The 17,057-nt window shown below is 44.8% G+C and overlaps 1 long non-coding RNA gene across 1 annotated transcript; it reads right to left on the minus strand.

Annotated features, from left to right (window-relative positions):
* Positions 1-8,326: 8,326 nt before the first annotated feature.
* Positions 8,327-16,762, minus strand: LOC144670082 (uncharacterized). Its single transcript, XR_013573819.1, has 3 exons — positions 16,641-16,762; positions 16,434-16,523; positions 8,327-10,960 (listed from the first exon to the last, which is right to left on the minus strand). It is a non-coding gene; the product is annotated as an uncharacterized LOC144670082 (long non-coding RNA).
* Positions 16,763-17,057: the final 295 nt, after the last annotated feature.

Consider the following 17,057-nt stretch of genomic DNA (forward strand, 5'->3'; position numbering starts at 1 on the left):
CCCCTTGTTCTAGACCCCTCCAGCCAGAGGAAACATCATCCCTGCATCCAGTCTGTCCAGCCCTGTCAGAATTATTTATATTTCAATGAGAGCCCCTCTCATTCTTCTAAACTCCAGTGAGTACAGGCCTAGTCGGCCCAATCTCTCCTCATAGGACAATCCTGCCATCCCAGGAATCAGTCTGGTGAACCTTTGCTGCAAGTATGGCAAGTATATCCTTTCTTAGTTATGGAGACCAAAACTGCAACACAATACTCCAGGTGTGGTCTCACCAAGGCCCTGTACAGCTGCAGTAAGACATCCTTGCTCCTGTACTCAAGTCCTCTCGCAATGAAGGCCAACATGCCAATTGCCTTCTTAACTGCTTGCTGCACCTGCGTGCTTGCTTTCAGTGATTGGTGTACAAGACACCCAGGTCCCTTTGTACATCAACATTTCCCAACCTATCACCATTTAATTAATACCCTGCCATTCTGTTTTTCCTACCAACGTGGGTAACTTCACACTTATCCACTTTATCCTGTATCTGCCATGTGTTTGCCCACTCACTCAACTTGTCTAAATTGCCTTGAAGCCTCTTAATATACTTCTCACCCTCACATTCCCACATAGTTTTGTGTTGTCAGCAAACTTGAAAATATTACGTTTGGTTCCCTCATCCAAAAATCATTGATAAATATTGTGAATATCTGGGGCCCAAGCACTGATCCCTGCGGTACCCCACTAGTCACCACCTGCCATTCCGAAAAAGATCCATTTATTTCTACTCTCTGTTTCCTGTCTGCTAACCAATTGTCAACCCATGCCAATATAATGCCCCCAATCCCATGTGCTTTAATTTTGCACACTAACCTCTTATGTTGGACTTTATCAAAAGCTTTCTGAAAATCCAAATACACCACATCCACTGGTTCTCCCTTATCTATTCTGCTAGTTACATCCTCAAAACCAATAGGTTTGTCAAGCATGATTTCCCTTTCATAAATCCAAGTTGACTTTGTCCAATCCTGTTGGTATTTTCTAAGTGTCCTGTTATCACATCCTTTATAATAGACTCTAGCATTTTCCCTACTACTGAGACTAGGCTAACCAGTCTGTAATTCCCTGCTTTTTCCCTCCCTCCTTTTTTAAATAGTGAGGTTACATTTGCCACCCTCCAATCTGCCGGGACTGTTCCATAATCTACAGAATTTTGGAAGATGACAACCAATGCATCCACTATTTCCATAGCCACCTCCTTTAGTCCCCTGGGATGTAGATTATCAGACACTAGGGATATAGTGGCTTTCAATCCCATTAATTTCTCCAGCACTGTTTTTAAGTAATACTAATTTCTTTCAGTTCCTCCTTCTCACTAGACCTTTGGTATTTCTGGGGAGTTATTTATGTCTTCGTCTGTGAAGACAGAACTAAAGTAGTTGTTTAATTGCTCTACCATATCCTTGTTCTCTGTTATAAATTCTCCTGTTTCGGACTGTAAGGGACCTACATTTGTCTTCACTAATCTTTTTCTTCTTACATACTATAGAAGTTTTTACAGTCCGCTTTTATGTTCCTTGCAAGTTTATTCTCATAGTCTATTTTACCCCTCTTAATCAATCCCTTGGTCCTCCTTTGCTGAATTCTAAACTGCCCCCAATCCTCAGGCTTGCCACTTTTTCTAGCGACTTTAGATAGTTGCAAATAAATCCAATAGGGAATTCCGGAGAAAATTCTTTACCCAAACCATAGTTGGAATGTGCAATTTGCTTCCACAAAGAATAGTTGAGGTGAATTGCATAGATGCATTTAAGGGGAAGTTAGAAAATTAGAGGTGAGAGAAGGATTTGCGGATGAGCTGAGGAGAGACGGAACAATCGCGTGGAGCTACAACAGCAGCATGCATCACATGCCCTGTTTCTGTGCTGTAGGCTGTTACGTAATTCTAGGTACTGGCCATTCCTGCTCTCTTGTGTAAATGAAACCATTGTGTGAAACTTGTAGCATCAGGGCCCACTGAGACAAAAGACTGTACAATGAAAAGATTGTTCATTCATCTTGTTGTGTGAAGAATATGCCACACCCTTCTGTTAGCTTTTCACACCTTTATTAAGCAAGATTTATTTATTGTTAATCCTTTGGTCATCTGGTCTTTGCTGGATAAGCGTAAAGAATGGTTGTTATTAATTAGTTTGGTCTGTCGGATAGTCAACAAGGAGGAAAGTGCGTCACAGTCAAGCTGGTTAACGTTCTCACATGTACATGTTGCGGAGGGGTCACTGATCACCATTTTATCACAAATGTAAGAGGACATTCAGAGCTATACAGTTCATCCTCACAGAGAGATCTTAACGTCCTCCTCTTCCCCCATTTTCTTGAATGATGCCAGTTTGGGGATAAGAGATTTCAGTTATGAGGAATGATCGGTGAAACGCCCTTTAGGAAATCTGCCATCCTTACTGGTCTGGCCTATCTTGAATGTCTAGCAAGCCACTCAGTTGTATCAAACTGCTACATGCCCCACAAAAGGAATAAAACTGGACGGACCACCCAGCATTGACCTAGGCACCGAAAATGACAATGCCAATTGCAGCCCTGTCAATCCTGCAAAGCCCTCTTTAATAACATCTGGGGGCTTGTGTCAAAATTTGGAGAACTGTTTTGCAGACTAGTCAAGCAACAGCCTGATATAGCCATCCTCACGGAATCATACCTTACACCACCATCCCATCGGCAAGACAGACCCTACATAGTCGGGAGGGAGCTGCCCCGGGAATCCTTAACATCGGCTCTGGAGCCATGGCATAAGGTCAAACATGGGCAAAAAAATCTCCTGCTGATTACAACGTACCACCCTCCCTCAGCTGATGAACTGTGACCTGGATATTGTCCAGGTCTTGCTGCATTTGGACATGGATCGCTTTAGTATCTGAGGAAGTCACGAATGGTGCAGAACATTGTGCAATCCTCAGTGAACATCCCCACTTGCGATGGAAAGAAGGTCAAATGCTGAAGATAGGAACACCACCACCTGGACAGTTCCCCTCCAAGTCACTCACCATCCTGACTTGGAAATATAATCGCTGTTCCTTCACTGTCGCTGGGTCAAAATCCTGGAACTCCCTCCCTATCAGCACTGTAGGTGTACCTACACCACATGGACTGCAGCGGTTCAAAAAGGCAGCTCACCACCACCTTCTCAAGGGCAACTAGGAATGGGCAATAAATGCTGGCCCAGCCAGGGAAGCTCACATCCCACGAATGAATAATATTTTTTTTAAATGGCAGGCGGTAAGAGTGGGAGAGATTCTGGTCCAGTCATGTGATAGAAAGAATGTTGGAGCCTCTATCATCACAATCCATTGCTCCAGGATGTAATATGCATGTGAAGAAAAGCACATGTTTGCCACAGCAACTTAGCTTCCCTGAGTTAATTACCACACGCTACTTCTAATTTACATTGAGCGTAGTCTAATGAGATATGCATGAAATTTGACTGTAATTTGACATTGTTAGAATGGGCTACATTTTGAGGTCCAACTTCTGACCATGACCTTTAGTTCCAATGCATTCCTTTTAGCTTAAAACATTAATCTATCCTCTCTTTTTTATTAATTCAGTCAGCTACCATCTTTAGCTATTCACATGGGAGCATGCTTTGCATTGACCCCACAAAATCCTTAACTAAATAATGTCCTGCGAATTGGGTAATTTTCATCTCTTCACCTCCTTGTGCTTAAATACCTCAGGCATTCTGATGCATTCTCATTTAGTTTTGGTCCATGTATCAGCTTCATTGCACTAACCCCATTGCTTCCTACATCGTAGACAATTATCGTACAGCTTTAAACGCTCTTGTATAAGGAGGATTTGTGGTCACTGTTCTTTTTTTATTCATTTCTTGGGACATGATGTGGTTGGCGAGGACTACATTCATTGGCCACACATAGTTGTCCTTAAAGCAGGTGGTGTGCCATTTCTTTTCGAGCCGCTGTGACTCTTCAGTGCTGTTAGGGAAGGTGTTTCAGCATTTTGACGCAATGACAATGAAGGAGCGCTGCTATATTTCCAGGTCAGGATAATAGAATATAACATCATAGAATGGTTACAGCACAGAAGGAGGCCATTAGGCCTGTCATTTTGGTGCCAGCTCTTTGTAAGAGCCTAGTCGCACTTCTCCACCTTTCCACTTCAGATAACTATCCAATTCCCTTTTGAACGCTATGGTTTAATCTGCCCACCCACATTCTCAGGCAGTGCATCCCAAGTCCAAAAGACTCAATGACTTTCCTCATGTCTCCTCTGGTTTTCTCCCAATCACCTTAAGTTGGTGTCCTCTGGTTCTCGACAGTGCAGCACTCCCTCAGTACTGCACTGGCGTGTCAGTCTTGACTTTTGTACTCAAGCCCTGGGGTGGAACTTGAACCCGGAACCAGCAGTTCGAGAAGAAAATCCAGCGCCAACTTCTTGAGGACAGCTAGGTGTGGCCAATCAATGCAGGCCTCGTCAACCACACCCATGCCCCACGACTGAATGAAAAAAACAATGACCAGAAATCCTTTACACAAGGGGCGGGATTTTTAGGCCAGCATGCGGGCGTGTGCCCGACCCAATCGGACACGAAAATGTGCGAGGTGATGCCGGGCAAGTGTCTGCTGAGGTTTTCTAGCATTTTCTGTTTTTATTCTAGAGAGTTTGTCCTTGGGCAGCCAAACGGTTCAATAACTCTTTTGTAACTGGGCTGTTGAAATAGCAAAGTGATGATTGGGCAAAGTCGGGATCCGTAGGCCTTGCTGGGAAAAGGAAGTATAAAAAAAAGAGATTTCCTGGGCAAAGAGAGAGCGAGATTTAACCAGAGGAGATGTGAGACCATCCCACAGACAGTGGAGAATGGGACAGAAAGCAGGGCCAGGGAGAGAAATCATGTGCCCAGGTGCTTCTCCTGTTTCTGGGCCCCTTATTGCTCTTCCCCCTCAATCATGTGTGATATTTTTCCTCATTTCCAGATTCACCAATCAATTCACCAAACAATCACAGAAAGGTCCTAGTAAGATGATAACACCCATTGTTGGCATCTGGTTACAAATATCATCCAATATATATGCAGCATAGCTCATTAATATTAAGAGCAGCAACAATATAATGCAGTGTTAGTTTGTGTGTGCCCTATAGGTGATTCCACCAAACAAACCATAGAGTACACATTTTACTTTATCAGCATTGTGCAATATTGTTAATTTGACAGGAAAATATCCCATTAGTTATTTATAACACTATGCGGATGATAACACTGATTTTGGTGATGGCCTCAGCCCTCATTAACACGTCCTACACATTGCACCATAGGCACATGGTAACTGTAAATTCGTATCTGGGGGAAAGATTCAATACTCGCAACCCAGATAAACTGCACAAAGTCTTTTCCATTCTGTAGAAGAAGTAGAAGACTTTCTCCTGCCCGGGTGTATGATATTATTCAATATAATTATTTCAAAGAAGAGTTGTAATTGGATTCTATTTTATCAGTAATCTTACAGGGTAGAAAGACCAGGTGACTCCTGAGCAACAAAGTGGAATAATTGAATAATTTCACCATCAGTGAGAAGTGTTGGAGCCCTCAAATATCTCTGTGTGACACAAATTTTAAGAGGCCAGAGGACAAAGACGGAATGGTTCACAATTGTATCTGTGTTTTCTTGATCAGCATCTCTGCTGATTGCTGCTTCTCACTACAATATATTTTCAATATTTACTATGCAATACAACTTTATCACAATATTTCCTTTTACACTAATGGCACTATACCCATGATTTATCAATCAGGCATCTACCAGAAGCTCAGGAAAAATGTAGATTGAATTGTTCTGAACTTTTCAGAGAAGAATAATATATGGTACATAAATTCAGGATGCCCTTAACTCAAGAACTGGATTATCCCCTTTATATAATACCCCTTTTCCCAGAAACTATGAGACAAACTGTGTTGTACACTGTAAGTTCACCCCAGCCTATAGGGATTTAATTCCCAGGCTTTGCAAGAGTAATAAAGTGGGCAATAGTGAGTCAACATTTTCTTACATTTATTTTGATGAGGCCCAAGATTCTCAAGCCTTTGGTACATCAACACGGCATCAGAGTTATGTTGATTTTAGAGTATAATGACAATTTAGACTGCTATTTATCTGTTGGTTCAAATTCAAAAGAGAATTTTGAGAAGTGTACGGTATTTAATTTTGTGGTACTAAATCTTAAAAGTGGCCCCTGCATCCCACCCTAACCTCAGCCAACCCACCCGCACACCCAACCTCCCCCAAGCCCCCACCCCCTCACCCCTCCTCCCATCCCCAGCCCCCCATGCCCCCAACCCACCCTCCATTCCTGCCCTCCCCACCCACCCCTGGACCCCCTCACCACCCACTAACGAGGTTTTCTGGCGGGCTTTTCAAAAGAAACAAACGGAACCACGAAGCTGCCCAAAGGTTGGGAGCAGCAGTAGTTCCTTATTTGCAGCTACTGTCAGTGAAACTGAGTTAAAGACCAGTTTAAAAAAAAGTCAGATCTGTCAGGCTGATGGAAGCAAATTTTTTTTTTAAAAAAAGCCCGTCTTTCAGGTCCGCTGCTCACTGTGCACACCGTTTCCAACACCGGCCTTGCTCCCCTAGTCCACGGACCGTGGTGTTTGGCACCCGTCTGCAACCCCCTCTCTTGAGCCCTGGTGGGCAGAGGGATGGCAAGTGTACATGTTCATGACCAGGCATTGATTGTGTGAGTATCACACTTCTGCCCACAACTCTGCTTTGATACGACTGCTCAGACATTAGCATGTATCAAATCTTAACTTATGCTGAATAAAATATAATTACTGTCACCGATAAGGATTCTCATTTCAGAATTTGGGATGAAGGGATAATCAGCTCTGAGACTCCGATTTGTAACAATGTTTAATTGGACAAGCTTTTCAAGTTTTAACATGACTTATATTTATAACATTCTTTCAATAGAAAGTTGCTCCGTGCTTAATTTTAATGTATTTTATTTAAATGTAGCTCTCGTGCACTGGAAGTCACAGTGCACATGCAGAGAGAAAAGCAGAAATCGTGCGACGTGGATCTTTCAGATCGCTGATCTCGAGTTCAGCCTGGGTGCTACCATCCACCATCGCTGTAGTATCAGTTCGTGTCACTCTTGAAGATGTGCGAGAGCGGTTCCAGCGATGAGGAACTTCAGTGGGTTGGAAAAGCCGGGGTTGTTCTCCTGAGCAGGCTCGGAGGGGATTTGATAGAGGTGTTCAAAATCATGAGACGCTGTAAGGCACTTTGACATTTTGTGCATTTCTGTCATGCCTCCCTTTGTTTCCTTTCAATACGTATTATCTTAATACTTGTGCCAAAATGTAACCAGTTGTGAGGTGGACCCATGTCCTGAGCTTAGAACCGGGTGGTAGGAACATGGAGTGCGGAGGACATCGGACGAAGGGAGATGAAGACATTAACTCTGAGGCTTATATGAAACCTCTAAAAGAAAAGACTGGACAAGGATACAAGACACAGGCGGAGTTATCCAAACTAAGATTTCTAAGACAACCCTGAGCACAATAATTTCAAATTAGCACAGCTCAAGAATCCTTTTTTGACCAATACCAAGACACAGGTCTCCACAAGATCAGCATTGGAATGATACCCAGTCTGATCTGTAATACATTTCCACTGTTATCATATGCCCACATCCCACATTAGAACAACCTTCTCATCCCTGATGAACTACAGCATTGTTCCAGGGACTTTGGCACACACTCCACCATTTTCCCAGGGATGTCGCCATGGGGAGGTACGGATGGGTGGCGATGGGGGTGGGGGTGGGGGTGGGGCGGGGAAATGTCTAGGCCTGAAGGGTGGGGGAATGTCCAGGTGAACGTGCTCACAGGGAGGGTCAGTGGAGTCGATATCTGACTCCTGGGGAGCGAATTCAGGGTGGGCGTGGTCGGATGGGATGGTTAGAGTAACAGGGGGCAGAGGGGGCCAAGTAAGGTGGGAGGGTGAAGGCACAACGGTATCAGTAGAAGGGGCAGCAAGGGTTGTTGGTGGGGATGTGGGGCGGGAAAGAGGAGGTCGGGGAGGTCAATGTGGGCGGTGGTGGGATTCTTCAAGGGAACGTGCACATTCACAAATACACAATGAGTCACCAGTGGAGTCAGTGTTGCCTGATTGTTGGCTACCATAAGCTATAAAAGGTAAACATACGAGTTGGGTTAAGGGATCTTTCATTAAAAAATCCCTTTTGTTTTGAGAGATGCAAAAAGAAAAGATTCACATTAAAAAACCAAAGAATTAACCATAAATGTCAACAGTTCTGATTTGTAAGAAATATTTATTCAATATATACCGCATTTACACAAAAAAAAATTACATGAGGTCAGAAAAACATCTTTTGAGTTACATGTTTGTTTTCGATAAGCACTTTATGCCCTCTGAACTCTGGTAAGTGTTTCATAAAAAAAATCCATGGCACATTTTCATCAATCTTAATAGTGCTTCAGACAGTAAGAAGTGAAAGTAAACACATATATGCTTTGCCTTAGACTTGGAAGTTGTCAAACATAGGTATCCCACTGAAACCAAGTTAAGCTCAGCAAAGTTTGTTCTAGCTTGTTCCGCCAGTTCAGTTTGAAAACTGGCCTTAACCAGTTAAAAACCAATTTTGCCGAGTCTTCTGACGAGAGTTCATTGTGTGAGGTAAAGTGCAGTGAGATTTTTAAGGAGTCTTAAATATTTTCTAGTCACAAAACCTTTTTTATGTGCATACCATGATTGCACCAGTGTACGTTTTGTAGCCAGGAGTGACTAGTTTATATTTTATTATAAGTTATCCAAGCTAAGATTTCTAAGAGAGCCCTGAGCACAATAATTTCGAATTAGAACAGCCCAAGAGTCCTTTTTTGACCAATACCCAAGACATAGGTCTCCAAAGGACCAGCACTGGAATGATACCCAGTCTGATCTGTAATACATTTCCACTGTTATCATATGCCCACGTCCCACATTAGAACAACCTTCTCATCCCTGAATGGCCCCTGATTTTAATAGAGTTTCACAGTGACTAATTATAATACATAACAGTAAAATCAAAAAATCCTTGAACCTTAGCACAGTCCAAGACATGAAGTAGATAATCGTCAAAAAACGCCAATCAACCTGCCTTAAACTTTGTATTGTCCTTTTGTTGCAGATTAACTGACAATGCGAGAGCGCCTCATATCATTGGCGCACAAGCAGTTAACACAAAGGTCCTCATTTTCTTGCTTTGCTGCTTAAACAGCTGATGGCCCGGCAGAAAGGAAAGTTCCAGCTGACGAATGTACTGAGCGTCTGCACCTTAGCATCTCAGCCCAGACGCCTGAGCAAAACGGCTCACACAACATCTCCAGCCTGGAAGCATTTTTATCAATATTCCTGAGGGCACCTTGGATAATTACTATGAGCTTGCGATGCAGGGTTCTACATTTGGTTGCATGTAAAGGTTGGCCATCTTCGCAAGTAGCATGCTTTGCTCTCGCAAAACAGCTACATCGGATATAGGAAAGATCAAGGATGTTCTTGGGTACCATCCATGTCTAATCACTAAATCCACCTCTTCACAAGAATGTTGGTTCGAACAACCCCCTTTCTGATGAGGCTACTTTGGTTGTTTAACTTTTTTGCTGCATGCTGGCCAAGTATTTAGATGAGCATTTGAAATGCCGTAGTGTACAGGGCTACGGGCCAAGTGCTGGAAAATGGGATTAGAATGGATAGGGGCTTGATGGCCGGCACGGACACGACGGGCCAAAGGGCCTGTTTCTGTGCGGTATAACTCTATGACTCCATGGAGTATCTATCATTGGGCCGTGTGACAAAAAGAATGCATGGTACCAAAGGTAAGTTATGGAATTGGGGTAAGAATAACAGCAGTGTCATGTGCAAATATCATCCATTTCCTGAGTATTAGAGAAAGTTTGGTTGCATTTTAAGTTGTCCTTTTGCTCATGTCGTGCTCCTGTGCTGATGGAAGATGTGAGCATCGGGACAACCAGCTTCCGCAGAGCAAGTACATCTTTGATGAAAAGTTGCACAGCGGTTCTCCTGATCCCGAATACCCCTGAAAATCATGCATGCTCATGAATGCATGCTCTCATCTGCAAATGAGCAAATTCCACCTCGCACGGACGTGCGCGCACTCAACACCCTCATTTCATCTTGATGCTTGCAGCTATATTCAGCCACAGACTAGCCTTCAACTGCTGTATTTTTTTTTTGCATTAGCGTCCTAACCTTTATGCTATTCAGTCACCCAACAAATTACTCAGAGGGCTCCAGTAATTTTGGTTTTGCTTTTGAAACAGTGCCAGTAACTCTTTTAAATATGGCTACAATTTCATTGAGTTACTATTTGATAGAAGCAGGGTATAATAATGGAGGTGAGCAAAAGTCCATTAGCTTCCAACACAAACCCATGCAGTGCATGGCTTTCTCAAAACCTTTGTGAATTTTCACAGGAAATTTCATTTACATTGACTCAACTTTTCACCACAGAAACACAAAGGAAGTAATTATTAGCTAAGGGGCGGGGGTTGGGGGGGAGCTTACACAGTGAGCACACAACTGACATTTGAGGCAAAAACTACCAACACAAGGAACATTGGATAGGCACTGCCCATACAGCCGCACAAAGCATCTGTTTTCCACTGTGGTGAAAGTGTCCAGTGGTTGCCCAAGTAAAATCGCCCACTTCGAAAAGGCAACCGCTTTGAGAGTAATTCTCGAGCAGCAAGATAACACATGATTGCACTTGTGTTGAATTAATTTGGGCAGCCTGTTAGATAAGCATTGTTATCAATAGCCTTCATGTGTACTCTTCATAATCCACGCCAGTTTACTTCTCTCAACCCAAAGTATATGTTGTTTGCCTCCTTGACATCTCACCGTTGGAAGTTGTACGATTGTCCCTAGAGTGAGACAAATGATCCAGGGTTAAACCTCCGACACATTGAAACCATAAGGTACAGATTGATTGATAATGTTTCCCCCACAGGAAATGACAGGGTTGATCTAGATGGCCAGGAGGTTATAGGAACATAGGACTTAGGAGCAGGAATAGGCCACTTGGCCCTTCAAGCCCGCTCCACCATCCAATAAAATCGTGACTATTCTGGTTGTGCTCTAACTCCACTTTCCTGTCTGCGCCGCCCCCCCCCGCCAATAACCCTCAGCTCCCCTGTCCCAACAAAATCCATCCAACTCTGTACCAAATAAACTCAACCCCTGTCATTCTGAAGACAAGGTCCTCGGTATTAGAGCCAGCAGGAGTCCGTGCAGGTTTCACAAAAACAGCGCTTAAAACAGTTTTTCCTTGGGCCCTTCTTGACAACAGCAGCACTGAGGTTAGCAGTAAAACCTGTCGGCAGCCAAGGTCAGCCCGTGCTGCCCTGCAGTTGACTGGCGATTCAGGTAGAACTGCCCACACCTGCTGCCCTCCTCCCGGGGGGGGTCCGGCTCGTGGTGGCAGAGTCGGAGAACGGAAGATTGTTTCTGTGAAAATTAACCGCTAGAAAATCCTCACCCCGCCCCACTCACCAACCCGCCTTCCCCCACCCCCACCCAGGAGAACGAAAATACATGAGCAAATGTTGACATATTGGGAAAAGGAGGAGTGGTCAAGAGATGCACAAACTGTTTGTATTCAGTAACTCCTCTCACTGGGAAAGAAAACATCGATTTGAGCTCATTACCCCATATTTACAGGAAAATGGGACAGTGGGAGACTCACTGTCACACGTCAGGCAGTTAATTTGACAAACAACAGCAAATTAATTAATCACTGACTGCTTATAGCAGAGGCCAAGCAAAAGTGCCAATTTGGGGAAGTTGTAGAACTCGACCCATGGATTCTGTGATGGGGGTTGGCGCCATCTTTGATGCAGGCACGCCCGTGGGAAGCGCTCTCCCTTAATTTCAACCACTTGACGCTGTGACGACTGGCGCCACCTTTGATGCTGGCAGCTTTGAAACTAACGGCCACTCTGGTTGTCAGGGGCAACCAGGGCAGGAAGGCTCAAAGGAGCCAAACAATCAACCCAATTTTTTCCACTCCTCCCCCCACAGCTGAAAAACCACCTCAATAAGCGGATGGCAATAATTAGAAATTCTAGTTAAATTAGGATAGCTTTTTTCTTGGAAGCACGTCTTGCCTTGAGGAAAGTTCAATTCATGATTAGTCCCTGATGCCTCCGACGTGACTTTTCCAAATTTTGCCCGGTGAAAGTTTCTTTTAACAAAGCTGTCTGGGGACCAAGTGGCCACAGCAAAGAGGTAAAAGAACATGCACAGTGATAATAACCCAGGAATCCAACTTTTCCGAAACGGCGCCTGCGCCAGATGTCCACAGCGTTTTATTACCCGAAGAGCCATTTTCAAAAAGTGGCCCAAAATTTGCCCAAATTGAAAATTACTGGGGTCCGCAAGATGAAAATTTTAACATTTCTGAACCAAATGCTTGACAAATTGCCAAGTGTCTCTGGTAGAATGCATGATTCGCATATATAATAAAGAAAATAGATGGATTGATTTTATGCATTGACAGAAAAATAATTAAAATGCACTGATTTATTGCATCCTTTAACTGTAATTTGGTCAGTAAAAAATCATCTTTAAAACAAGCTTTAATTTAAGTTGGGTAGAGTTAAGACAACCTTTTCGGCTATTGCTTCTTGTGACAGGCTTCTAATAGCGCATTCGGAATAATTTATCACCTCACCTATATCAGAAACAATAAGGGTCACAGCCATAAAACCTGTTCTTGGAATCAAAGGTATTATCCATGGTTTAGGTGTACCACTATACCACTCAAACAGGTTTATTTAGAGCACAATAATGCTCTTTTCGTTAAAATAATCATTTGAAACCATGAGTAGAATTCCACCCCCCGCCCAGTTGGGGTGGGGTCGTGTGGGGGTGGGCGCAGCCTTTTTACGCAGGCGGGCCAATTAAGGCCCGCCCAGCATGATGCACGCCCGGAAGCGCTGGGCGTTCCCTGTGCGGGCGGGGGTGGGGGAGGGGTGGTTCCTTGAGTCGGGAGCGAGGCACAGAGGTGCCTCAGGGAGATTAATTTGAAGTTTCTAAAGTTTAATAATGGAGAAAAAAAACCTTTAGACCATGTCCCCTCGTGTGAAGCTGTCCCATGAGCCGGGACGTGTGTCTTCATTTCATTAAACGTTTTTCTGAGATTTCAAAAACATTCGTGAAACCTCGTCCCGCCCGTGGATGAGGTTCCATGAAAAACGCGAAGGCCGCCTGGGCTCTTCGCCTGCCCCCCGCCCCCCCCTCCGCCAACCTTAAGGTTGGACGAGCAGCTTTCTCAATAGGGCCAATGAGTTAATTAATGGCCTTAACAGGCCTTTGACAGTTCTGAAAATCTAAATGATGCGCGGTGATGTCACCCCCTGTCATTTTACGTCTGGGCAAGTGGGCCCTGCCCCCGCTCACCGAGCCGAAAATTCTCCCCCATAAAATGCAACGCAATGATTGTCTTTGTTCCTCGCAATAAAAACACGGCAGTGACTTTTCTTGACCTCATTTTTTTTCTAAGGCTTTTCTCACGGTTAATGCGATCCAACCGCAAAAGGTTGGGAGCCGCAAAATGAGGTGCTTACAGCTCCAGAGCCAGAGTTGCTGACCCCTGTCCTAGGCTATCATAATCCTAAGTGGGGGAGGGGAGTGCGAAAGCACGCTTCTCTTAACGGTATTCAAAATCGTATCTTAACAGGTTGAAGATTGAAAGCATAATGTGTTCACTCTCAGGAAGATACATAGGGGTTGTAAGTTTGTGTTCTGATCAGAGGTCATGGACCTAAAACGTTAACTTTGTTTTCCTCTCCACGGATGCTGCCTGGTCTCATGTGTGTTTTCAGCATTTTCAGTTGTTATTTCTTGGGGCTGGGTGTGTGAAAATGAATTCTGCTTATCCACATTTACTTGAGATTATGGAGGCCAGCCCTACTCTCTGTGCAAACTGTAATGTGTTTTACGTGGGAGGTCTGATAAAATCACAGGGTCTGAAGTGGGCTGATGCTCAACTTCCCGGCTTTGCCACAGCCCTTGAGCTCCCTCTGTAGGTCAACATTCACCCAAGCGCCAGGGCTCTGAACAGACATCTTCGTCCCCATACCCCCATCGACCATTCCCTGCTTCACCGTCTTAATACAAGCCAGCCGTCCAAAAGGTTTCAAAGTACAGTGTCCCCATTAAAAAGGGAACAGACAAAATTCACACTGAAACCCATCCTGGATACCTTGCTACAGGAAGGCATTAAACATGGGAAATCTTAGCGAGGTCTCTGCATAAGTTAGCAATGAATTTCCTTGAACTTTGCACATTCTACTTCACACAAAAATGGAAGTTGTCTTACTGCTGCCCTTTTGAAGCTATCCATAACTTATCACCAACGATGGATATATTTGTTGAATAACTCATATGTTTTCTGGGGTCACAGGTCTACGTTGTGAACCATGTGGGCAATGGGCAGAATTTTCACCTCGGCTGGAGGGCGGGCGCTCGTCCCGCTCGAGCATGAACTGACGTGCACCGACGTCGGGTCAGCGTCCCCATGTCAATGCGCAGTCGCGCGATAGTTTGGTCGGTGGGTACGCGCGCTCGGAGCGGGGAGGTGGTGGGGGGGGGGCGGGATCGACAATTTAAAGGCCTGTTGAGGCCATTAAAGAATCAATTAAGTTAAACTTTTCGCCGCCCGTCCAACCTTACGGTTGGCGAAAAGGTCAAGCGGCCTTTGCATTTTTACGGAAACCCTCATCCACGGGCGGGTAAGCAAATAAAAGTTTTAAAATTCAATTAATGACGTGTCACACGAGGGGACATGCTTGATAACATCTTTCAATTCTTGAATTTTTTTTTAAAAGCTCTTCGGGAGGAATTTGCGGGTCAGCGAGAGGGGGCGGGGCCCGCTCGCCGACGTGTAAAATGACGCGGGGGTGACATCGGGCGTGCGTCCCGGCGTCATTTAGATTGTCAGTGTGGCTGCGCACCCGCCGAACTGTCAAAAGCCTATTAAGGCCATTAAGAAGGTAATTAAAGTTGTTAATTTCATTGTTATTTCATCTCAATTCTATATGTCTTAGTTCTGATGAAGAGTCATACGGACTCGAAACGTCAACTGTATCCCTCTCCGCAGACGCTGTCAGACCTGCTGAGTTTTTCCAGGTATTTTTGTTTTTGTTAAGAATGCCTTAAGGTTGGCGGGTGGGGGGCAGGCGAAGAGCCCAGGCGGCCCTCACATTTTTCATGAAACTTCATCCTCGGGCGGGATGAGGTTTCAGTAAGGGTCCATTAATTAAATAAAAATTGTCGGAAAAGTTCGTAGACATGTCCCAGCTCGTGTGACACTGTCACACGAGGGGACGTGTCTTAAAATATTTTCTTTTCTTCATTTAAATTGTTAAACCTTAAACTAATCTCCCTGAGGCACCTCGGATTCCTGACTCAAGGAACCGCACTCCGTCCGCACGGGGAGCATTCAACGCTTCCGGGCGCGTGTCACGCCGGGCGGGACTTAATTGGCCCGCCCACGTAAAATGGCGGCACGGGCCTGATCGGGGGCGCCGATCGGGTTGGGCAGGTGGGGTGGGGGGGGAATTTCTGCCCTTCATCTCTGTGAGGCAGCTCTGTGCCCCATGGAGGTTCTGAAGCGCGCACGCCTGAAGTTTGCCCTCTCCCTGCTCACCCTCCTCCTCTCCTTAATTGCCCCCCGCCAGCGTGAAGTCGCCTCATGGCCCCGATCGCGGGCAGCTGTCGGCTTCCCCACCGCCGCCCTCTGTGCCCCGCCCGATGAGGGCTGAGTTCTGCCCAATGAATCCTTGTTTATTATCTATGAACATGTCCTGTATCATAGAACCTTTCAATGCCATTTGGCCCGTTGTGCCTGTGCCAGGTCTTTGCAGGAGATATCCAATTAGTCCCAGTCCCCTACTCTTTCCCCATTGCCCTGCAAACTTTTAAAATTCTCTTTGAAGTATTTCGAAACTTACCATTGAACCTGCTTCCGCCACCCCTTTCAAGCGTCCAGGATAGGTTTCACGGTGTGAATTTATTTGTTTTCTTTTTACTGGGGTTGAGTCACATAGCATAATAGTTTTTCTTTAAGGATTCTACGATCAAACGCAAGCCCAAAATGGTCAGCTAGCCTTGTTACCTCATGATCCTGCCAGTTAGGGACTTGCATCGAATGGGAAGCATGATTTTAGTGAATGAGTCTAATTTTGAAGTCTAAAGCAGTAAACTGAGCCAATAGCAGGCATTGCCCAAGGTGACTCCTTTACATACACTGGGGGCTGCAGTCATAACTCAAAAGAGAAATTTCCATTCTGGTCTTCCTGAGTTCAGACTGAGTAAGGTAGAACTGACGCTTACCCCAAACATTGGAAGTTTCATGTCCAGATCATCAGGTGCTTCCAACCTAAAGGCATTCGCCACTTTGGAACAATAGCCGATCTTGACAAACTGCAGGAAACAAGGAGGAGGCATGGTTAAATTCTCCGCTCATTATTAAAAGTGCTGCCATGATGGTTGCTTGCATGCGTGGACCAATAGCCGGAGCAGAAGATTTCGGAGACTCACCAGAACGATGAGTAACGGAAGAGCAATGATAACCAATGCACACATAACAATGATTGCAACAGCATATCCTGGGAAGGGAGCTGGCTGGTTGACTGTGGTGGTAGTCTCAGGGCTGGGAGCTGTAGGAGCTGTGAATGGAAAGAAAGAATCTTGGTCAACACACCTGAACAATTTTAACGTATTCAGTTCTCTCAAGTTGATGTAGTTGGCAGCTACCAGCACGTAAAACAGTACTGTCTGCTCTGCATTTTCCCCAAAGCCCGTTTAAAATATGCACACCATGAGTCATTTTCCCTTTTTAATGATAGCTGAGGTCCATTCACTACCCATTCGAGGGGTATGCAGTAACCACTATGATCTTCAGCCTGAATGGCTCACAACTGCTCAATTTTGAGGGTCCAACAAAAGCATAATTCT

The sequence above is a fragment of the Cetorhinus maximus genome, chromosome 30 (genome assembly GCF_964194155.1).
Source record: "Cetorhinus maximus chromosome 30, sCetMax3.hap1.1, whole genome shotgun sequence".
In the NCBI taxonomy this organism is placed as follows: domain Eukaryota; kingdom Metazoa; phylum Chordata; class Chondrichthyes; order Lamniformes; family Cetorhinidae; genus Cetorhinus; species Cetorhinus maximus.